The 21,431-nt window shown below is 53.2% G+C and overlaps 9 non-coding genes across 9 annotated transcripts; all 9 read left to right on the plus strand.

Moving 5' to 3' along the window:
* Positions 1 to 124: 124 nt before the first annotated feature.
* On the plus strand, positions 125 to 197 carry TRNAA-AGC (transfer RNA alanine (anticodon AGC)). Its single transcript has one exon. It is a non-coding gene; the product is annotated as a tRNA-Ala (tRNA).
* A 2,139-nt stretch (positions 198 to 2,336) lies between these two features.
* TRNAA-AGC (transfer RNA alanine (anticodon AGC)) lies at positions 2,337 to 2,409 on the plus strand. The gene has a single exon. It is a non-coding gene; the product is annotated as a tRNA-Ala (tRNA).
* Positions 2,410 to 3,373: 964 nt separating this feature from the next.
* On the plus strand, positions 3,374 to 3,446 carry TRNAA-AGC (transfer RNA alanine (anticodon AGC)). Its single transcript has one exon. It is a non-coding gene; the product is annotated as a tRNA-Ala (tRNA).
* A 4,351-nt stretch (positions 3,447 to 7,797) lies between these two features.
* On the plus strand, positions 7,798 to 7,870 carry TRNAA-AGC (transfer RNA alanine (anticodon AGC)). Its single transcript has one exon. It is a non-coding gene; the product is annotated as a tRNA-Ala (tRNA).
* Positions 7,871 to 10,009: 2,139 nt separating this feature from the next.
* On the plus strand, positions 10,010 to 10,082 carry TRNAA-AGC (transfer RNA alanine (anticodon AGC)). The gene has a single exon. It is a non-coding gene; the product is annotated as a tRNA-Ala (tRNA).
* A 2,139-nt stretch (positions 10,083 to 12,221) lies between these two features.
* TRNAA-AGC (transfer RNA alanine (anticodon AGC)) lies at positions 12,222 to 12,294 on the plus strand. The gene has a single exon. It is a non-coding gene; the product is annotated as a tRNA-Ala (tRNA).
* A 2,139-nt stretch (positions 12,295 to 14,433) lies between these two features.
* On the plus strand, positions 14,434 to 14,506 carry TRNAA-AGC (transfer RNA alanine (anticodon AGC)). The gene has a single exon. It is a non-coding gene; the product is annotated as a tRNA-Ala (tRNA).
* A 2,070-nt stretch (positions 14,507 to 16,576) lies between these two features.
* Positions 16,577 to 16,649, plus strand: TRNAA-AGC (transfer RNA alanine (anticodon AGC)). The gene has a single exon. It is a non-coding gene; the product is annotated as a tRNA-Ala (tRNA).
* A 4,350-nt stretch (positions 16,650 to 20,999) lies between these two features.
* Positions 21,000 to 21,072, plus strand: TRNAA-AGC (transfer RNA alanine (anticodon AGC)). The gene has a single exon. It is a non-coding gene; the product is annotated as a tRNA-Ala (tRNA).
* The last annotated feature ends 359 nt before the right edge of the window (positions 21,073 to 21,431 follow it).

A 21,431-nucleotide genomic window follows, 5' to 3' on the forward strand; every position in this document is an offset into this window, starting at 1 on the left:
GAGTGGCTCTCCTGGTGTCTAGCGGCCAGAGCAAGTTGTGGATTTAGCAAAACTGCCTATAGTTTACACATAGCCCAGGAGAGGACAGGGATCAGCCATAGCACAAGCAACAACCTCAAGCAAAGGGGGATTAGCTCAAATGGTAGAGCGCTCGCTTAGCATGCGAGAGGTAGCGGGATCGATGCCCGCATTCTCCAAATGCAGCTTTCCTGATTTGCCAGGAGACACCTTGCTTTTGTGTTTGATGTTGAAGCTTGGAACCGAGCGCCGTGAGCAACATGGGAAGCCGGAGTCCTCCTCATAACGCGTGCCAAGGCGTTGCCACGTTTTTGTGGTGGCAACTGTGGCTTCAGCCAAAGTCACGTAGGCAGTGTTGGACAAAAGCAATCTAGTAAACAAAGCACGAGCAGGCCTCCATGGCCAAGAGACAATATTTCATTAGCGCAAAAGGTGCCAGTGCCATGCTTACGCTGAGAGCTTTGGACTCGTTGAATCACCTGAATCAGGTTCAACTTCTCTTTGTGTGCGAAAGAAAGGCCTTTGGGCCCGCACGCAAGCAAATATCGATTGGCATAGGAAAGGGCAACGTAGCAGAGGATGGTTTCGATCCATCGACCTCTGGGTTATGGGCCCAGCACGCTTCCGCTGCGCCACTCTGCTCTTGTCGCTGACCAACCTCAACAACCACATGTGGATGTAGTTTGCCAGCGATTCCCACGGGGAGTGGGTCCATGTGGCAAAGTCACAATGTAGACGACTAGGCGTTTCCATTGATTTTCGACCAGCGAATCCCAAGTCAAGCGTGGGCGAGAGCTGGACTCTCCTAGACCAGCTGAGCGAGGGTGGTGGCAAGTGGCCCGGCGTGGAGCATTGGTGGTTCAGTGGTAGAATTCTCGCCTGCCACGCGGGAGGCCCGGGTTCGATTCCCGGCCAATGCAATTATGGGCTCTTTGTGTTTGCAGCGCTCTCCCCCAATTTCCAGCCCCGTGGAGTGCATCAAGGCACAAGGTGTTTCTTGTCGAGAATGTACTAGGCGGTGTGAGTGCTTTTTGAAACCAGCCTTCTCCCAATTACATCATTGAAACCCATGGGGCCATACCTTTGAAGGGGCTCAGTTGTCAAAGGTCGTAGGAGGGAAAAAAAAGGGGGGTGCAAACCTTCTACGCTAGGAAAGCGGGTGGCTCTCCTGGTGTCTAGCGGCCAGAGCAGGTTGTGGATTTCGCAAAACTGACTATATTTTACACATAGCCCAGGAGAGGACAGGGATCAGCCATAGCGCAAGCAACACACTTGAGCAAAGGGGGATTAGCTCAAGTGGCAGAGCGCTCGCTTTGCATGCGAGAGGTAGCGGGATCGATGCCCGCATTCTCCAAACGCAGCTTTCCTGGTTTCACGGGAGGCACCTTGCTTTTGTGTTTGATGTTGAAGCTTGGAACCGAGCGCCGTGAGCAACATGGGAAGCCGGAGTGCTCCTCATAACATGTGCCAAGGCATTGCCACGTTTTTGTGGTGGCATCTGTGGCTTCAGCCAAAGTCACGTAGGCAGTATTGGACAAAAGCAATCAATTAAAGAAAGCACGACCAGGCTTCCATGGCCAAGAGACAATATTCCATTAGGGGGAAAGGTGCCAGTGCCATGCTTACGCTGAGAGCTTTGGACTCGTTGAATCACCTGAATCAGGTTCAACTTCTCTTTGTGTGCGAAAGAAAGGCCTTTGGGCCCGCAAGCAAATATCGATTGGCATAGGAAAAGGCAACGTAGCAGAGGATGGTTTCGATCCATCGACCTCTGGGTTATGGGCCCAGCACGCTTCCGCTGCGCCACTCTGCTCTTGTCGCTGACCATCCTCATGGATTTCGACAAGCGAATCCCAAGTCAAGCGTGGGCGAGAGCTGGACTCTCCTAGGCCAGCTGAGCGAGGGTGGTGGCGCCTGGCCCGGCGTGGAGCATTGGTGGTTCAGTGGTAGAATTCTCGCCTGCCACGCGGGAGGCCCGGGTTCGATTCCCGGCCAATGCAATTATGGGCTCTTGGTGTTTGTAGCTCTCTCCCCCAATTTCCAGCCCCATGGAATGCCTCAAGGCACAAGGTGTTTCTTGTCGAGAATGTATTAGGCGGTGTGAGTGCTTTTTGAAACCACCTTCTCCCAATGACATCATTGAAACCCATGGGGCCATACTTCAGAAGGGGCTCAGTTGTCCAAGGTCTTGGGGGAGTGGCTCTCCTGGTGTCTAGCGGCCAGAGCAAGTTGTGGATTTAGCAAAACTGCCTATAGTTTACACATAGCCCAGGAGAGGACAGGGATCAGCCATAGCACAAGCAACAACCTCAAGCAAAGGGGGATTAGCTCAAATGGTAGAGCGCTCGCTTAGCATGCGAGAGGTAGCGGGATCGATGCCCGCATTCTCCAAATGCAGCTTTCCTGATTTGCCAGGAGACACCTTGCTTTTGTGTTTGATGTTGAAGCTTGGAACCGAGCGCCGTGAGCAACATGGGAAGCCGGAGTCCTCCTCATAACGCGTGCCAAGGCGTTGCCACGTTTTTGTGGTGGCAACTGTGGCTTCAGCCAAAGTCACGTAGGCAGTGTTGGACAAAAGCAATCTAGTAAACAAAGCACGAGCAGGCCTCCATGGCCAAGAGACAATATTTCATTAGCGCAAAAGGTGCCAGTGCCATGCTTACGCTGAGAGCTTTGGACTCGTTGAATCACCTGAATCAGGTTCAACTTCTCTTTGTGTGCGAAAGAAAGGCCTTTGGGCCCGCAAGCAAATATCGATTGGCATAGGAAAAGGCAACGTAGCAGAGGATGGTTTCGATCCATCGACCTCTGGGTTATGGGCCCAGCACGCTTCCGCTGCGCCACTCTGCTCTTGTCGCTGGCCATCCTCATGGATTTCGACAAGCGAATCCCAAGTCAAGCGTGGGCGAGAGCTGGACTCTCCTAGGCCAGCTGAGCGAGGGTGGTGGCGCCTGGCCCGGCGTGGAGCATTGGTGGTTCAGTGGTAGAATTCTCGCCTGCCACGCGGGAGGCCCGGGTTCGATTCCCGGCCAATGCAATTATGGGCTCTTGGTGTTTGTAGCTCTCTCCCCCAATTTCCAGCCCCATGGAATGCCTCAAGGCACAAGGTGTTTCTTGTCGAGAATGTATTAGGCGGTGTGAGTGCTTTTTGAAACCACCTTCTCCCAATGACATCATTGAAACCCATGGGGCCATACTTCAGAAGGGGCTCAGTTGTCCAAGGTCTTGGGGGAGTGGCTCTCCTGGTGTCTAGCGGCCAGAGCAAGTTGTGGATTTAGCAAAACTGCCTATAGTTTACACATAGCCCAGGAGAGGACAGGGATCAGCCATAGCACAAGCAACAACCTCAAGCAAAGGGGGATTAGCTCAAATGGTAGAGCGCTCGCTTAGCATGCGAGAGGTAGCGGGATCGATGCCCGCATTCTCCAAATGCAGCTTTCCTGATTTGCCAGGAGACACCTTGCTTTTGTGTTTGATGTTGAAGCTTGGAACCGAGCGCCGTGAGCAACATGGGAAGCCGGAGTCCTCCTCATAACGCGTGCCAAGGCGTTGCCACGTTTTTGTGGTGGCAACTGTGGCTTCAGCCAAAGTCACGTAGGCAGTGTTGGACAAAAGCAATCTAGTAAACAAAGCACGAGCAGGCCTCCATGGCCAAGAGACAATATTTCATTAGCGCAAAAGGTGCCAGTGCCATGCTTACGCTGAGAGCTTTGGACTCGTTGAATCACCTGAATCAGGTTCAACTTCTCTTTGTGTGCGAAAGAAAGGCCTTTGGGCCCGCACGCAAGCAAATATCGATTGGCATAGAAAAAGGCAACGTAGCAGAGGATGGTTTCGATCCATCGACCTCTGGGTTATGGGCCCAGCACGCTTCCGCTGCGCCACTCTGCTCTTGTCGCTGACCAACCTCAACAACCACATGTGGATGTAGTTTGCCAGCGATTCCCACGGGGAGTGGGTCCATGTGGCAAAGTCACAATGTAGACGACTAGGCGTTTCCATTGATTTTCGACCAGCGAATCCCAAGTCAAGCGTGGGCGAGAGCTGGACTCTCCTAGACCAGCTGAGCGAGGGTGGTGGCAAGTGGCCCGGCGTGGAGCATTGGTGGTTCAGTGGTAGAATTCTCGCCTGCCACGCGGGAGGCCCGGGTTCGATTCCCGGCCAATGCAATTATGGGCTCTTTGTGTTTGCAGCGCTCTCCCCCAATTTCCAGCCCCGTGGAGTGCATCAAGGCACAAGGTGTTTCTTGTCGAGAATGTACTAGGCGGTGTGAGTGCTTTTTGAAACCAGCCTTCTCCCAATTACATCATTGAAACCCATGGGGCCATACCTCTGAAGGGGCTCAGTTGTCAAAGGTCGTAGGAGGGAAAAAAAAGGGGGGTGCAAACCTTCTACGCTAGGAAAGCGGGTGGCTCTCCTGGTGTCTAGCGGCCAGAGCAGGTTGTGGATTTCGCAAAACTGACTATATTTTACACATAGCCCAGGAGAGGACAGGGATCAGCCATAGCGCAAGCAACACACTCGAGCAAAGGGGGATTAGCTCAAGTGGCAGAGCGCTCGCTTTGCATGCGAGAGGTAGCGGGATCGATGCCCGCATTCTCCAAACGCAGCTTTCCTGGTTTCACGGGAGGCACCTTGCTTTTGTGTTTGATGTTGAAGCTTGGAACCGAGCGCCGTGAGCAACATGGGAAGCCGGAGTGCTCCTCATAACATGTGCCAAGGCATTGCCACGTTTTTGTGGTGGCATCTGTGGCTTCAGCCAAAGTCACGTAGGCAGTATTGGACAAAAGCAATCAATTAAAGAAAGCACGACCAGGCTTCCATGGCCAAGAGACAATATTCCATTAGGGGGAAAGGTGCCAGTGCCATGCTTATGCTGAGAGCTTTGGACTCGTTGAATCACCTGAATCAGGTTCAACTTCTCTTTGTGTGCGAAAGAAAGGCCTTTGGGCCCGCAAGCAAATATCGATTGGCATAGGAAAAGGCAACGTAGCAGAGGATGGTTTCGATCCATCGACCTCTGGGTTATGGGCCCAGCACGCTTCCGCTGCGCCACTCTGCTCTTGTCGCTGACCATCCTCATGGATTTCGACAAGCGAATCCCAAGTCAAGCGTGGGCGAGAGCTGGACTCTCCTAGGCCAGCTGAGCGAGGGTGGTGGCGCCTGGCCCGGCGTGGAGCATTGGTGGTTCAGTGGTAGAATTCTCGCCTGCCACGCGGGAGGCCCGGGTTCGATTCCCGGCCAATGCAATTATGGGCTCTTGGTGTTTGTAGCTCTCTCCCCCAATTTCCAGCCCCATGGAATGCCTCAAGGCACAAGGTGTTTCTTGTCGAGAATGTATTAGGCGGTGTGAGTGCTTTTTGAAACCACCTTCTCCCAATGACATCATTGAAACCCATGGGGCCATACTTCAGAAGGGGCTCAGTTGTCCAAGGTCTTGGGGGAGTGGCTCTCCTGGTGTCTAGCGGCCAGAGCAAGTTGTGGATTTAGCAAAACTGCCTATAGTTTACACATAGCCCAGGAGAGGACAGGGATCAGCCATAGCACAAGCAACAACCTCAAGCAAAGGGGGATTAGCTCAAATGGTAGAGCGCTCGCTTAGCATGCGAGAGGTAGCGGGATCGATGCCTGCATTCTCCAAATGCAGCTTTCCTGATTTGCCAGGAGACACCTTGCTTTTGTGTTTGATGTTGAAGCTTGGAACCGAGCGCCGTGAGCAACATGGGAAGCCGGAGTCCTCCTCATAACGCGTGCCAAGGCGTTGCCACGTTTTTGTGGTGGCAACTGTGGCTTCAGCCAAAGTCACGTAGGCAGTGTTGGACAAAAGCAATCTAGTAAACAAAGCACGAGCAGGCCTCCATGGCCAAGAGACAATATTTCATTAGCGCAAAAGGTGCCAGTGCCATGCTTACGCTGAGAGCTTTGGACTCGTTGAATCACCTGAATCAGGTTCAACTTCTCTTTGTGTGCGAAAGAAAGGCCTTTGGGCCCGCACGCAAGCAAATATCGATTGGCATAGGAAAAGGCAACGTAGCAGAGGATGGTTTCGATCCATTGACCTCTGGGTTATGGGCCCAGCACGCTTCCGCTGCGCCACTCTGCTCCTGTCGCTGACCAACCTCAACAACCACATGTGGATGTAGTTTGCCAGCGATTCCCACGGGGAGTGGGTCCATGTGGCAAAGTCACAATGTAGACGACTAGGCGTTTCCATTGATTTTCGACCAGCGAATCCCAAGTCAAGCGTGGGCGAGAGCTGGACTCTCCTAGACCAGCTGAGCGAGGGTGGTGGCAAGTGGCCCGGCGTGGAGCATTGGTGGTTCAGTGGTAGAATTCTCGCCTGCCACGCGGGAGGCCCGGGTTCGATTCCCGGCCAATGCAATTATGGGCTCTTTGTGTTTGCAGCGCTCTCCCCCAATTTCCAGCCCCGTGGAGTGCATCAAGGCACAAGGTGTTTCTTGTCGAGAATGTACTAGGCGGTGTGAGTGCTTTTTGAAACCAGCCTTCTCCCAATTACATCATTGAAACCCATGGGGCCATACCTCTGAAGGGGCTCAGTTGTCAAAGGTCGTAGGAGGGAAAAAAAAGGGGGGTGCAAACCTTCTACGCTAGGAAAGCGGGTGGCTCTCCTGGTGTCTAGCGGCCAGAGCAGGTTGTGGATTTCGCAAAACTGACTATATTTTACACATAGCCCAGGAGAGGACAGGGATCAGCCATAGCGCAAGCAACACACTTGAGCAAAGGGGGATTAGCTCAAGTGGCAGAGCGCTCGCTTTGCATGCGAGAGGTAGCGGGATCGATGCCCGCATTCTCCAAACGCAGCTTTCCTGGTTTCACGGGAGGCACCTTGCTTTTGTGTTTGATGTTGAAGCTTGGAACCGAGCGCCGTGAGCAACATGGGAAGCCGGAGTGCTCCTCATAACATGTGCCAAGGCATTGCCACGTTTTTGTGGTGGCATCTGTGGCTTCAGCCAAAGTCACGTAGGCAGTATTGGACAAAAGCAATCAATTAAAGAAAGCACGACCAGGCTTCCATGGCCAAGAGACAATATTCCATTAGGGGGAAAGGTGCCAGTGCCATGCTTACGCTGAGAGCTTTGGACTCGTTGAATCACCTGAATCAGGTTCAACTTCTCTTTGTGTGCGAAAGAAAGGCCTTTGGGCCCGCAAGCAAATATCGATTGGCATAGGAAAAGGCAACGTAGCAGAGGATGGTTTCGATCCATCGACCTCTGGGTTATGGGCCCAGCACGCTTCCGCTGCGCCACTCTGCTCTTGTCGCTGGCCATCCTCATGGATTTCGACAAGCGAATCCCAAGTCAAGCGTGGGCGAGAGCTGGACTCTCCTAGGCCAGCTGAGCGAGGGTGGTGGCGCCTGGCCCGGCGTGGAGCATTGGTGGTTCAGTGGTAGAATTCTCGCCTGCCACGCGGGAGGCCCGGGTTCGATTCCCGGCCAATGCAATTATGGGCTCTTGGTGTTTGTAGCTCTCTCCCCCAATTTCCAGCCCCATGGAATGCCTCAAGGCACAAGGTGTTTCTTGTCGAGAATGTATTAGGCGGTGTGAGTGCTTTTTGAAACCACCTTCTCCCAATGACATCATTGAAACCCATGGGGCCATACTTCAGAAGGGGCTCAGTTGTCCAAGGTCTTGGGGGAGTGGCTCTCCTGGTGTCTAGCGGCCAGAGCAAGTTGTGGATTTAGCAAAACTGCCTATAGTTTACACATAGCCCAGGAGAGGACAGGGATCAGCCATAGCACAAGCAACAACCTCAAGCAAAGGGGGATTAGCTCAAATGGTAGAGCGCTCGCTTAGCATGCGAGAGGTAGCGGGATCGATGCCCGCATTCTCCAAATGCAGCTTTCCTGATTTGCCAGGAGACACCTTGCTTTTGTGTTTGATGTTGAAGCTTGGAACCGAGCGCCGTGAGCAACATGGGAAGCCGGAGTCCTCCTCATAACGCGTGCCAAGGCGTTGCCACGTTTTTGTGGTGGCAACTGTGGCTTCAGCCAAAGTCACGTAGGCAGTGTTGGACAAAAGCAATCTAGTAAACAAAGCACGAGCAGGCCTCCATGGCCAAGAGACAATATTTCATTAGCGCAAAAGGTGCCAGTGCCATGCTTACGCTGAGAGCTTTGGACTCGTTGAATCACCTGAATCAGGTTCAACTTCTCTTTGTGTGCGAAAGAAAGGCCTTTGGGCCCGCACGCAAGCAAATATCGATTGGCATAGAAAAAGGCAACGTAGCAGAGGATGGTTTCGATCCATCGACCTCTGGGTTATGGGCCCAGCACGCTTCCGCTGCGCCACTCTGCTCTTGTTGCTGACCAACCTCAACAACCACATGTGGATGTAGTTTGCCAGCGATTCCCACGGGGAGTGGGTCCATGTGGCAAAGTCACAATGTAGACGACTAGGCGTTTCCATTGATTTTCGACCAGCGAATCCCAAGTCAAGCGTGGGCGAGAGCTGGACTCTCCTAGACCAGCTGAGCGAGGGTGGTGGCAAGTGGCCCGGCGTGGAGCATTGGTGGTTCAGTGGTAGAATTCTCGCCTGCCACGCGGGAGGCCCGGGTTCGATTCCCGGCCAATGCAATTATGGGCTCTTTGTGTTTGCAGCGCTCTCCCCCAATTTCCAGCCCCGTGGAGTGCATCAAGGCACAAGGTGTTTCTTGTCGAGAATGTACTAGGCGGTGTGAGTGCTTTTTGAAACCAGCCTTCTCCCAATTACATCATTGAAACCCATGGGGCCATACCTCTGAAGGGGCTCAGTTGTCAAAGGTCGTAGGAGGGAAAAAAAAGGGGGGTGCAAACCTTCTACGCTAGGAAAGCGGGTGGCTCTCCTGGTGTCTAGCGGCCAGAGCAGGTTGTGGATTTCGCAAAACTGACTATATTTTACACATAGCCCAGGAGAGGACAGGGATCAGCCATAGCGCAAGCAACACACTCGAGCAAAGGGGGATTAGCTCAAGTGGCAGAGCGCTCGCTTTGCATGCGAGAGGTAGTGGGATCGATGCCCGCATTCTCCAAACGCAGCTTTCCTGGTTTCACGGGAGGCACCTTGCTTTTGTGTTTGATGTTGAAGCTTGGAACCGAGCGCCGTGAGCAACATGGGAAGCCGGAGTGCTCCTCATAACATGTGCCAAGGCATTGCCACGTTTTTGTGGTGGCATCTGTGGCTTCAGCCAAAGTCACGTAGGCAGTATTGGACAAAAGCAATCAATTAAAGAAAGCACGACCAGGCTTCCATGGCCAAGAGACAATATTCCATTAGGGGGAAAGGTGCCAGTGCCATGCTTACGCTGAGAGCTTTGGACTCGTTGAATCACCTGAATCAGGTTCAACTTCTCTTTGTGTGCGAAAGAAAGGCCTTTGGGCCCGCAAGCAAATATCGATTGGCATAGGAAAAGGCAACGTAGCAGAGGATGGTTTCAATCCATCGACCTCTGGGTTATGGGCCCAGCACGCTTCCGCTGCGCCACTCTGCTCTTGTCGCTGGCCATCCTCATGGATTTCGACAAGCGAATCCCAAGTCAAGCATGGGCGAGAGCTGGACTCTCCTAGGCCAGCTGAGCGAGGGTGGTGGCGCCTGGCCCGGCGTGGAGCATTGGTGGTTCAGTGGTAGAATTCTCGCCTGCCACGCGGGAGGCCCGGGTTCGATTCCCGGCCAATGCAATTATGGGCTCTTGGTGTTTGTAGCTCTCTCCCCCAATTTCCAGCCCCATGGAATGCCTCAAGGCACAAGGTGTTTCTTGTCGAGAATGTATTAGGCGGTGTGAGTGCTTTTTGAAACCACCTTCTCCCAATGACATCATTGAAACCCATGGGGCCATACTTCAGAAGGGGCTCAGTTGTCCAAGGTCTTGGGGGAGTGGCTCTCCTGGTGTCTAGCGGCCAGAGCAAGTTGTGGATTTAGCAAAACTGCCTATAGTTTACACATAGCCCAGGAGAGGACAGGGATCAGCCATAGCACAAGCAACAACCTCAAGCAACGGGGGATTAGCTCAAATGGTAGAGCGCTCGCTTAGCATGCGAGAGGTAGCGGGATCGATGCCCGCATTCTCCAAATGCAGCTTTCCTGATTTGCCAGGAGACACCTTGCTTTTGTGTTTGATGTTGAAGCTTGGAACCGAGCGCCGTGAGCAACATGGGAAGCCGGAGTCCTCCTCATAACGCGTGCCAAGGCGTTGCCACGTTTTTGTGGTGGCAACTGTGGCTTCAGCCAAAGTCACGTAGGCAGTGTTGGACAAAAGCAATCTAGTAAACAAAGCACGAGCAGGCCTCCATGGCCAAGAGACAATATTTCATTAGCGCAAAAGGTGCCAGTGCCATGCTTACGCTGAGAGCTTTGGACTCGTTGAATCACCTGAATCAGGTTCAACTTCTCTTTGTGTGCGAAAGAAAGGCCTTTGGGCCCGCACGCAAGCAAATATCGATTGGCATAGAAAAAGGCAACGTAGCAGAGGATGGTTTCGATCCATCGACCTCTGGGTTATGGGCCCAGCACGCTTCCGCTGCGCCACTCTGCTCTTGTCGCTGACCAACCTCAACAACCACATGTGGATGTAGTTTGCCAGCGATTCCCACGGGGAGTGGGTCCATGTGGCAAAGTCACAATGTAGACGACTAGGCGTTTCCATTGATTTTCGACCAGCGAATCCCAAGTCAAGCGTGGGCGAGAGCTGGACTCTCCTAGACCAGCTGAGCGAGGGTGGTGGCAAGTGGCCCGGCGTGGAGCATTGGTGGTTCAGTGGTAGAATTCTCGCCTGCCACGCGGGAGGCCCGGGTTCGATTCCCGGCCAATGCAATTATGGGCTCTTTGTGTTTGCAGCGCTCTCCCCCAATTTCCAGCCCCGTGGAGTGCATCAAGGCACAAGGTGTTTCTTGTCGAGAATGTACTAGGCGGTGTGAGTGCTTTTTGAAACCAGCCTTCTCCCAATTACATCATTGAAACCCATGGGGCCATACCTCTGAAGGGGCTCAGTTGTCAAAGGTCGTAGGAGGGAAAAAAAAGGGGGGTGCAAACCTTCTACGCTAGGAAAGCGGGTGGCTCTCCTGGTGTCTAGCGGCCAGAGCAGGTTGTGGATTTCGCAAAACTGACTATATTTTACACATAGCCCAGGAGAGGACAGGGATCAGCCATAGCGCAAGCAACACACTCGAGCAAAGGGGGATTAGCTCAAGTGGCAGAGCACTCGCTTTGCATGCGAGAGGTAGCGGGATCGATGCCCGCATTCTCCAAACGCAGCTTTCCTGGTTTCTCGGGAGGCACCTTGCTTTTGTGTTTGATGTTGAAGCTTGGAACCGAGCGCCGTGAGCAACATGGGAAGCCGGAGTGCTCCTCATAACATGTGCCAAGGCATTGCCACGTTTTTGTGGTGGCATCTGTGGCTTCAGCCAAAGTCACGTAGGCAGTATTGGACAAAAGCAATCAATTAAAGAAAGCACGACCAGGCTTCCATGGCCAAGAGACAATATTCCATTAGGGGGAAAGGTGCCAGTGCCATGCTTACGCTGAGAGCTTTGGACTCGTTGAATCACCTGAATCAGGTTCAACTTCTCTTTGTGTGCGAAAGAAAGGCCTTTGGGCCCGCAAGCAAATATCGATTGGCATAGGAAAAGGCAACGTAGCAGAGGATGGTTTCGATCCATCGACCTCTGGGTTATGGGCCCAGCACGCTTCCGCTGCGCCACTCTGCTCTTGTCGCTGGCCATCCTCATGGATTTCGACAAGCGAATCCCAAGTCAAGCATGGGCGAGAGCTGGACTCTCCTAGGCCAGCTGAGCGAGGGTGGTGGCGCCTGGCCCGGCGTGGAGCATTGGTGGTTCAGTGGTAGAATTCTCGCCTGCCACGCGGGAGGCCCGGGTTCGATTCCCGGCCAATGCAATTATGGGCTCTTGGTGTTTGTAGCTCTCTCCCCCAATTTCCAGCCCCATGGAATGCCTCAAGGCACAAGGTGTTTCTTGTCGAGAATGTATTAGGCGGTGTGAGTGCTTTTTGAAACCACCTTCTCCCAATGACATCATTGAAACCCATGGGGCCATACTTCAGAAGGGGCTCAGTTGTCCAAGGTCTTGGGGGAGTGGCTCTCCTGGTGTCTAGCGGCCAGAGCAAGTTGTGGATTTAGCAAAACTGCCTATAGTTTACACATAGCCCAGGAGAGGACAGGGATCAGCCATAGCACAAGCAACAACCTCAAGCAAAGGGGGATTAGCTCAAATGGTAGAGCGCTCGCTTAGCATGCGAGAGGTAGCGGGATCGATGCCCGCATTCTCCAAATGCAGCTTTCCTGATTTGCCAGGAGACACCTTGCTTTTGTGTTTGATGTTGAAGCTTGGAACCGAGCGCCGTGAGCAACATGGGAAGCCGGAGTCCTCCTCATAACGCGTGCCAAGGCGTTGCCACGTTTTTGTGGTGGCAACTGTGGCTTCAGCCAAAGTCACGTAGGCAGTGTTGGACAAAAGCAATCTAGTAAACAAAGCACGAGCAGGCCTCCATGGCCAAGAGACAATATTTCATTAGCGCAAAAGGTGCCAGTGCCATGCTTACGCTGAGAGCTTTGGACTCGTTGAATCACCTGAATCAGGTTCAACTTCTCTTTGTGTGCGAAAGAAAGGCCTTTGGGCCCGCACGCAAGCAAATATCGATTGGCATAGAAAAAGGCAACGTAGCAGAGGATGGTTTCGATCCATCGACCTCTGGGTTATGGGCCCAGCACGCTTCCGCTGCGCCACTCTGCTCTTGTCGCTGACCAACCTCAACAACCACATGTGGATGTAGTTTGCCAGCGATTCCCACGGGGAGTGGGTCCATGTGGCAAAGTCACAATGTAGACGACTAGGCGTTTCCATTGATTTTCGACCAGCGAATCCCAAGTCAAGCGTGGGCGAGAGCTGGACTCTCCTAGACCAGCTGAGCGAGGGTGGTGGCAAGTGGCCCGGCGTGGAGCATTGGTGGTTCAGTGGTAGAATTCTCGCCTGCCACGCGGGAGGCCCGGGTTCGATTCCCGGCCAATGCAATTATGGGCTCTTTGTGTTTGCAGCGCTCTCCCCCAATTTCCAGCCCCGTGGAGTGCATCAAGGCACAAGGTGTTTCTTGTCGAGAATGTACTAGGCGGTGTGAGTGCTTTTTGAAACCAGCCTTCTCCCAATTACATCATTGAAACCCATGGGGCCATACCTCTGAAGGGGCTCAGTTGTCAAAGGTCGTAGGAGGGGAAAAAAAGGGGGGTGCAAACCTTCTACGCTAGGAAAGCGGGTGGCTCTCCTGGTGTCTAGCGGCCAGAGCAGGTTGTGGATTTCGCAAAACTGACTATATTTTACACATAGCCCAGGAGAGGACAGGGATCAGCCATAGCGCAAGCAACACACTCGAGCAAAGGGGGATTAGCTCAAGTGGCAGAGCGCTCGCTTTGCATGCGAGAGGTAGCGGGATCGATGCCCGCATTCTCCAAACGCAGCTTTCCTGGTTTCACGGGAGGCACCTTGCTTTTGTGTTTGATGTTGAAGCTTGGAACCGAGCGCCGTGAGCAACATGGGAAGCCGGAGTGCTCCTCATAACATGTGCCAAGGCATTGCCACGTTTTTGTGGTGGCATCTGTGGCTTCAGCCAAAGTCACGTAGGCAGTATTGGACAAAAGCAATCAATTAAAGAAAGCACGACCAGGCTTCCATGGCCAAGAGACAATATTCCATTAGGGGGAAAGGTGCCAGTGCCATGCTTACGCTGAGAGCTTTGGACTCGTTGAATCACCTGAATCAGGTTCAACTTCTCTTTGTGTGCGAAAGAAAGGCCTTTGGGCCCGCAAGCAAATATCGATTGGCATAGGAAAAGGCAACGTAGCAGAGGATGGTTTTGATCCATCGACCTCTGGGTTATGGACCCAGCACGCTTCCGCTGCGCCACTCTGCTCTTGTCGCTGGCCATCCTCATGGATTTCGACAAGCGAATCCCAAGTCAAGCGTGGGCGAGAGCTGGACTCTCCTAGGCCAGCTGAGCGAGGGTGGTGGCGCCTGGCCCGGCGTGGAGCATTGGTGGTTCAGTGGTAGAATTCTCGCCTGCCACGCGGGAGGCCCGGGTTCGATTCCCGGCCAATGCAATTATGGGCTCTTGGTGTTTGTAGCTCTCTCCCCCAATTTCCAGCCCCATGGAATGCCTCAAGGCACAAGGTGTTTCTTGTCGAGAATGTATTAGGCGGTGTGAGTGCTTTTTGAAACCACCTTCTCCCAATGACATCATTGAAACCCATGGGGCCATACTTCAGAAGGGGCTCAGTTGTCCAAGGTCTTGGGGGAGTGGCTCTCCTGGTGTCTAGCGGCCAGAGCAAGTTGTGGATTTAGCAAAACTGCCTATAGTTTACACATAGCCCAGGAGAGGACAGGGATCAGCCATAGCACAAGCAACAACCTCAAGCAAAGGGGGATTAGCTCAAATGGTAGAGCGCTCGCTTAGCATGCGAGAGGTAGCGGGATCGATGCCCGCATTCTCCAAATGCAGCTTTCCTGATTTGCCAGGAGACACCTTGCTTTTGTGTTTGATGTTGAAGCTTGGAACCGAGCGCCGTGAGCAACATGGGAAGCCGGAGTCCTCCTCATAACGCGTGCCAAGGCGTTGCCACGTTTTTGTGGTGGCAACTGTGGCTTCAGCCAAAGTCACGTAGGCAGTGTTGGACAAAAGCAATCTAGTAAACAAAGCACGAGCAGGCCTCCATGGCCAAGAGACAATATTTCATTAGCGCAAAAGGTGCCAGTGCCATGCTTACGCTGAGAGCTTTGGACTCGTTGAATCACCTGAATCAGGTTCAACTTCTCTTTGTGTGCGAAAGAAAGGCCTTTGGGCCCGCACGCAAGCAAATATCGATTGGCATAGAAAAAGGCAACGTAGCAGAGGATGGTTTCGATCCATCGACCTCTGGGTTATGGGCCCAGCACGCTTCCGCTGCGCCACTCTGCTCTTGTCGCTGACCAACCTCAACAACCACATGTGGATGTAGTTTGCCAGCGATTCCCACGGGGAGTGGGTCCATGTGGCAAAGTCACAATGTAGACGACTAGGCGTTTCCATTGATTTTCGACCAGCGAATCCCAAGTCAAGCGTGGGCGAGAGCTGGACTCTCCTAGACCAGCTGAGCGAGGGTGGTGGCAAGTGGCCCGGCGTGGAGCATTGGTGGTTCAGTGGTAGAATTCTCGCCTGCCACGCGGGAGGCCCGGGTTCGATTCCCGGCCAATGCAATTATGGGCTCTTTGTGTTTGCAGCGCTCTCCCCCAATTTCCAGCCCCGTGGAGTGCATCAAGGCACAAGGTGTTTCTTGTCGAGAATGTACTAGGCGGTGTGAGTGCTTTTTGAAACCAGCCTTCTCCCAATTACATCATTGAAACCCATGGGGCCATACCTCTGAAGGGGCTCAGTTGTCAAAGGTCGTAGGAGGGAAAAAAAAGGGGGGTGCAAACCTTCTACGCTAGGAAAGCGGGTGGCTCTCCTGGTGTCTAGCGGCCAGAGCAGGTTGTGGATTTCGCAAAACTGACTATATTTTACACATAGCCCAGGAGAGGACAGGGATCAGCCATAGCGCAAGCAACACACTCGAGCAAAGTGGGATTAGCTCAAGTGGCAGAGTGCTCGCTTTGCATGCGAGAGGTAGCGGGATCGATGCCCGCATTCTCCAAACGCAGCTTTCCTGGTTTCACGGGAGGCACCTTGCTTTTGTGTTTGATGTTGAAGCTTGGAACCGAGCGCCGTGAGCAACTTTCAGCCAAAGTCACGTAGGCAGTATTGGACAAAAGCAATCAATTAAAGAAAGCACGACCAGGCTTCCATGGCCAAGAGACAATATTCCATTAGGGGGAAAGGTGCCAGTGCCATGCTTACGCTGAGAGCTTTGGACTCGTTGAATCACCTGAATCAGGTTCAACTTCTCTTTGTGTGCGAAAGAAAGGCCTTTGGGCCCGCAAGCAAATATCGATTGGCATAGGAAAAGGCAACGTAGCAGAGGATGGTTTCGATCCATCGACCTCTGGGTTATGGGCCCAGCACGCTTCCGCTGCGCCACTCTGCTCTTGTCGCTGACCATCCTCATGGATTTCGACAAGCGAATCCCAAGTCAAGCGTGGGCGAGAGCTGGACTCTCCTAGGCCAGCTGAGCGAGGGTGGTGGCGCCTGGCCCGGCGTGGAGCATTGGTGGTTCAGTGGTAGAATTCTCGCCTGCCACGCGGGAGGCCCGGGTTCGATTCCCGGCCAATGCAATTATGGGCTCTTGGTGTTTGTAGCTCTCTCCCCCAATTTCCAGCCCCATGGAATGCCTCAAGGCACAAGGTGTTTCTTGTCGAGAATGTATTAGGCGGTGTGAGTGCTTTTTGAAACCACCTTCTCCCAATGACATCATTGAAACCCATGGGGCCATACTTCAGAAGGGGCTCAGTTGTCCAAGGTCTTGGGGGAGTGGCTCTCCTGGTGTCTAGCGGCCAGAGCAAGTTGTGGATTTAGCAAAACTGCCTATAGTTTACACATAGCCCAGGAGAGGACAGGGATCAGCCATAGCACAAGCAACAACCTCAAGCAAAGGGGGATTAGCTCAAATGGTAGAGCGCTCGCTTAGCATGCGAGAGGTAGCGGGATCGATGCCCGCATTCTCCAAATGCAGCTTTCCTGATTTGCCAGGAGACACCTTGCTTTTGTGTTTGATGTTGAAGCTTGGAACCGAGCGCCGTGAGCAACATGGGAAGCCGGAGTCCTCCTCATAACGCGTGCCAAGGCGTTGCCACGTTTTTGTGGTGGCAACTGTGGCTTCAGCCAAAGTCACGTAGGCAGTGTTGGACAAAAGCAATCTAGTAAACAAAGCACGAGCAGGCCTCCATGGCCAAGAGACAATATTTCATTAGCGCAAAAGGTGCCAGTGCCATGCTTACGCTGAGAGCTTTGGACTCGTTGAATCACCTGAATCAGGTTCAACTTCTCTTTGTGTGCGAAAGAAAGGCCTTTGGGCCCGCACGCAAGCAAATATCGATTGGCATAGAAAAAGGCAACGTAGCAGAGGATGGTTTCGATCCATCGACCTCTGGGTTATGGGCCCAGCACGCTTCCGCTGCGCCACTCTGCTCTTGTCGCTGACCAACCTCAACAACCACATGTGGATGTAGTTTGCCAGCGATTCCCACGGGGAGTGGGTCCATGTGGCAAAGTCACAATGTAGACGACTAGGCGTTTCCATTGATTTTCGACCAGCGAATCCCAAGTCAAGCGTGGGCGAGAGCTGGACTCTCCTAGACCAGCTGAGCGAGGGTGGTGGCAAGTGGCCCGGCGTGGAGCATTGGTGGTTCAGTGGTAGAATTCTCGCCTGCCACGCGGGAGGCCCGGGTTCGATTCCCGGCCAATGCAATTATGGGCTCTTTGAGTTTGCAGCGCTCTCCCCCAATTTCCAGCCCCGTGGAGTGCATCAAGGCACAAGGTGTTTCTTGTCGAGAATGTACTAGGCGGTGTGAGTGCTTTTTGAAACCAGCCTTCTCCCAATTACATCATTGAAACCCATGGGGCCATACCTCTGAAGGGGCTCAGTTGTCAAAGGTCGTAGGAGGGAAAAAAAAGGGGGGTGCAAACCTTCTACGCTAGGAAAGCGGGTGGCTCTCCTGGTGTCTAGCGGCCAGAGCAGGTTGTGGATTTCGCAAAACTGACTATATTTTACACATAGCCCAGGAGAGGACAGGGATCAGCCATAGCGCAAGCAACACACTCGAGCAAAGGGGGATTAGCTCAAGTGGCAGAGCGCTCGCTTTGCATGCGAGAGGTAGCGGGATCGATGCCCGCATTCTCCAAACGCAGCTTTCCTGGTTTCACGGGAGGCACCTTGCTTTTGTGTTTGATGTTGAAGCTTGGAACCGAGCGCCGTGAGCAACATGGGAAGCCGGAGTGCTCCTCATAACATGTGCCAAGGCATTGCCACGTTTTTGTGGTGGCATCTGTGGCTTCAGCCAAAGTCACGTAGGCAGTATTGGACAAAAGCAATCAATTAAAGAAAGCACGACCAGGCTTCCATGGCCAAGAGACAATATTCCATTAGGGGGAAAGGTGCCAGTGCCATGCTTACGCTGAGAGCTTTGGACTCGTTGAATCACCTGAATCAGGTTCAACTTCTCTTTGTGTGCGAAAGAAAGGCCTTTGGGCCCGCAAGCAAATATCGATTGGCATAGGAAAAGGCAACGTAGCAGAGGATGGTTTCGATCCATCGACCTCTGGGTTATGGGCCCAGCACGCTTCCGCTGCGCCACTCTGCTCTTGTCGCTGACCATCCTCATGGATTTCGACAAGCGAATCCCAAGTCAAGCGTGGGCGAGAGCTGGACTCTCCTAGGCCAGCTGAGCGAGGGTGGTGGCGCCTGGCCCGGCGTGGAGCATTGGTGGTTCAGTGGTAGAATTCTCGCCTGCCACGCGGGAGGCCCGGGTTCGATTCCCGGCCAATGCAATTATGGGCTCTTGGTGTTTGTAGCTCTCTCCCCCAATTTCCAGCCCCATGGAATGCCTCAAGGCACAAGGTGTTTCTTGTCGAGAATGTATTAGGCGGTGTGAGTGCTTTTTGAAACCACCTTCTCCCAATGACATCATTGAAACCCATGGGGCCATACTTCAGAAGGGGCTCAGTTGTCCAAGGTCTTGGGGGAGTGGCTCTCCTGGTGTCTAGCGGCCAGAGCAAGTTGTGGATTTAGCAAAACTGCCTATAGTTTACACATAGCCCAGGAGAGGACAGGGATCAGCCATAGCACAAGCAACAACCTCAAGCAAAGGGGGATTAGCTCAAATGGTAGAGCGCTTGCTTAGCATGCGAGAGGTAGCGGGATCGATGCCCGCATTCTCCAAATGCAGCTTTCCTGATTTGCCAGGAGACACCTTGCTTTTGTGTTTGATGTTGAAGCTTGGAACCGAGCGCCGTGAGCAACATGGGAAGCCGGAGTCCTCCTCATAACGCGTGCCAAGGCGTTGCCACGTTTTTGTGGTGGCAACTGTGGCTTCAGCCAAAGTCACGTAGGCAGTGTTGGACAAAAGCAATCTAGTAAACAAAGCACGAGCAGGCCTCCATGGCCAAGAGACAATATTTCATTAGCGCAAAAAGTGCCAGTGCCATGCTTACGCTGAGAGCTTTGGACTCGTTGAATCACCTGAATCAGGTTCAACTTCTCTTTGTGTGCGAAAGAAAGGCCTTTGGGCCCGCACGCAAGCAAATATCGATTGGCATAGAAAAAGGCAACGTAGCAGAGGATGGTTTCGATCCATCGACCTCTGGGTTATGGGCCCAGCACGCTTCCGCTGCGCCACTCTGCTCTTGTCGCTGACCAACCTCAACAACCACATGTGGATGTAGTTTGCCAGCGATTCCCACGGGGAGTGGGTCCATGTGGCAAAGTCACAATGTAGACGACTAGGCGTTTCCATTGATTTTCGACCAGCGAATCCCAAGTCAAGCGTGGGCGAGAGCTGGACTCTCCTAGACCAGCTGAGCGAGGGTGGTGGCAAGTGGCCCGGCGTGGAGCATTGGTGGTTCAGTGGTAGAATTCTCGCCTGCCACGCGGGAGGCCCGGGTTCGATTCCCGGCCAATGCAATTATGGGCTCTTTGTGTTTGCAGCGCTCTCCCCCAATTTCCAGCCCCGTGGAGTGCATCAAGGCACAAGGTGTTTCTTGTCGAGAATGTACTAGGCGGTGTGAGTGCTTTTTGAAACCAGCCTTCTCCCAATTACATCATTGAAACCCATGGGGCCATACCTCTGAAGGGGCTCAGTTGTCAAAGGTCGTAGGAGGGAAAAAAAGGGGGGTGCAAACCTTCTACGCTAGGAAAGCGGGTGGCTCTCCTGGTGTCTAGCGGCCAGAGCAGGTTGTGGATTTCGCAAAACTGACTATATTTTACACATAGCCCAGGAGAGGACAGGGATCAGCCATAGCGCAAGCAACACACTCGAGCAAAGGGGGATTAGCTCAAGTGGCAGAGAGCTCGCTTTGCATGCGAGAGGTAGCGGGATCGATGCCCGCATTCTCCAAACGCAGCTTTCCTGGTTTCACGGGAGGCACCTTGCTTTTGTGTTTGATGTTGAAGCTTGGAACCGAGCGCCGTGAGCAACATGGGAAGCCGGAGTGCTCCTCATAACATGTGCCAAGGCATTGCCACGTTTTTGTGGTGGCATCTGTGGCTTCAGCCAAAGTCACGTAGGCAGTATTGGACAAAAGCAATCAATTAAAGAAAGCACGACCAGGCTTCCATGGCCAAGAGACAATATTCCATTAGGGGGAAAGGTGCCAGTGCCATGCTTACGCTGAGAGCTTTGGACTCGTTGAATCACCTGAATCAGGTTCAACTTCTCTTTGTGTGCGAAAGAAAGGCCTTTGGGCCCGCAAGCAAATATCGATTGGCATAGGAAAAGGCAACGTAGCAGAGGATGGTTTCGATCCATCGACCTCTGGGTTATGGGCCCAGCACGCTTCCGCTGCGCCACTCTGCTCTTGCCGCTGACCATCCTCATGGATTTCGACAAGCGAATCCCAAGTCAAGCGTGGGCGAGAGCTGGACTCTCCTAGGCCAGCTGAGCGAGGGTGGTGGCCCCTGGCCCGGCGTGGAGCATTGGTGGTTCAGTGGTAGAATTCTCGCCTGCCACGCGGGAGGCCCGGGTTCGATTCCCGGCCAATGCAATTATGGGCTCTTGGTGTTTGTAGCTCTCTCCCCCAATTTCCAGCCCCATGGAATGCCTCAAGGCACAAGGTGTTTCTTGTCGAGAATGTATTAGGCGGTGTGAGTGCTTTTTGAAACCACCTTCTCCCAATGACATCATTGAAACCCATGGGGCCATACTTCAGAAGGGGCTCAGTTGTCCAAGGTCTTGGGGGAGTGGCTCTCCTGGTGTCTAGCGGCCAGAGCAAGTTGTGGATTTAGCAAAACTGCCTATAGTTTACACATAGCCCAGGAGAGGACAGGGATCAGCCATAGCACAAGCAACAACCTCAAGCAAAGGGGGATTAGCTCAAATGGTAGAGCGCTCGCTTAGCATGCGAGAGGTAGCGGGATCGATGCCCGCATTCTCCAAATGCAGCTTACCTGATTTGCCAGGAGACACCTTGCTTTTGTGTTTGATGTTGAAGCTTGGAACCGAGCGCCGTGAGCAACATGGGAAGCCGGAGTCCTCCTCATAACGCGTGCCAAGGCGTTGCCACGTTTTTGTGGTGGCAACTGTGGCTTCAGCCAAAGTCACGTAGGCAGTGTTGGACAAAAGCAATCTAGTAAACAAAGCACGAGCAGGCCTCCATGGCCAAGAGACAATATTTCATTAGCGCAAAAGGTGCCAGTGCCATGCTTACGCTGAGAGCTTTGGACTCGTTGAATCACCTGAATCAGGTTCAACTTCTCTTTGTGTGCGAAAGAAAGGCCTTTGGGCCCGCACGCAA

The sequence above is a fragment of the Lithobates pipiens genome, unplaced genomic scaffold, assembly GCF_037356315.1.
Source record: "Lithobates pipiens isolate NorthernLeopardFrog02 unplaced genomic scaffold, aLitPip1_a1.2 Scaffold_18, whole genome shotgun sequence".
Classification (NCBI taxonomy): domain Eukaryota; kingdom Metazoa; phylum Chordata; class Amphibia; order Anura; family Ranidae; genus Lithobates; species Lithobates pipiens.